This window comes from Mus pahari, chromosome 7 (genome assembly GCF_900095145.1).
Source record: "Mus pahari chromosome 7, PAHARI_EIJ_v1.1, whole genome shotgun sequence".
In the NCBI taxonomy this organism is placed as follows: Eukaryota; Metazoa; Chordata; class Mammalia; order Rodentia; family Muridae; genus Mus; species Mus pahari.
In genome coordinates, this window is record NC_034596.1 from 42482765 (window position 1) to 42484673 (window position 1909).

Below are 1909 nucleotides of genomic sequence, written 5' to 3' on the forward strand. Positions count from 1 at the left end.
GAAGGACATATAAGTTGTTGCCGTTTTCTAGCTATTGTGAATATGGTGGCAATGAACAATGATGAGCAAGTATATGTGAAGTAAAATGCCAAAGCATTGGATAAATGAAAAGTCAGGGTACAGCTGAGTTACATGATACAATTTCTGTTAGCTTTTCTTTGAGGACTCTCCCCACTGATCTCTGGAGTGTCTGCAGCAGTTTGCAATCCCACTAAATGTGAATGAGGGTTTCTTTTTCCCCCAACAGCCACAACAGCATTTATTGTCAGTCATGTAGATCAGAATGGGGTAAGATGAAAAGTTAAAGTTATTTTTCACTTGCCTTTCCCAAATTATTGATTTGGATGGATTTAAAGTGGATGCATTTTGAGCTGTTTATTAGTCATTTCTAAATTTCTTTTATTGATAACTCTTTGTTTCTAGCCTTAGCCCATTTTTTTCAAATTAACTTTTATTTGAAATTATTCTTCTCCACATTCATTTTTGGATCCTATACAATAACCCATGTAACCAATGTTCCTATACCAAAATTTCTAAAAGCAAGTTATATAATTGTTCTAAGTAATAAATAAAGGTTGTCCTTCAGTGATTAAGGACATACTTAAGTTTCTATTAATTAGGCTGGGCATGGTGGCACATGCCTTTAATCCTAGCACTTGGGAGGCAGAGGCAGTCGAATTTCTGAGTTTGAGGCCATTCTGGTCCACAGAGTGAGTTCCAGGACAACCAGGGCTACACAGAGAAATCTTGTCTCAAAAAAGAAAAAAACCAAAAAAGTTTCTATAAATTTAAAACAAAATTCATACTTCAAGTTTATAAGGTTTAACATGTAAATTAAAATACATGTCTTATAGGAATTACAAGCTTTTAATTTCTAAAAGGTGATCTGATTTTTAGGTTCAAAGTTATATTCTTCAAAAGAAATGTCTCACATTTTCTCCTAGAGCTTCAAACACTCAACTATTCAACTCCTCCATACCACTCCAGACAAACCTGACATGACTGACCTCCTTAAAGTGTTGTCTTCCCCCAAAGATTAAAAGGTAGCTTATCATACCACAGATTCTAATGCCTACAACAATATCCATCAGAAAAAGCTTTCAAAGGATGTTTTCTGTCCTCATAGTAAGAGGTGAATCCTCTGGAAAGGCAAAGAAGAAGCACAAAGCATCACACGGGGCTCCCTTTCACTCAAGATGTTCAATTACTGTAAGGATAGTAACAGCTTTAGAGTATGAGAGTGGAAAGCATCACCCCATCTGGCTACGCAGAGATTAAATAAGCCAGTTTGGTTTTGTTTGTGCTTTTTAAAGGACTAGGAAGCATTGGAAGCTTGGAAATCCAAAATCAAAGAGAAATAAGAGCAAAGTCCTTGTGCAGTCACTCCGGTATCAATAGCGGCTTGGGCGGCTATAGGATCTTGATCATGACCTGTAGTGACTGTAGAAGACGGCGACCTTCTGTATTAGGTAATCATAATCTTCATATGTGTCATAGCCTTGATCATATCCTGTATCGTATTTAGAATCTCGTCGTCTGCCACCACAACCACTGCCGCCACGACCTCCTCCTCTTCCTCAGGCACCTCCACCACTGCTATGAGTTGGTTCTGCCCATGTAAATGCCAGGTGTAGTGTGCTCTCTTGGTGATAGAATAATCCACACGAATTCTTCTACCATCCAGCTCTATCCCATTTGCTTTCTCCATAGCCTCTTTAGAGTCATCTATCTTCTCAAAATACACAAAAGCAAATTCATGTGACCTCCCAGTCCACTGATCATAAACCACATTAACACTATTCAGTGGTCCATATCAAGAAAACACACTTCACAAAGATCTCTCTCTCTCTCTCTCTCTCTCTCTCTCTCTCTCTCTCTCTCTCTCTCTCTCTCTCTCTCTCTCTTCTTT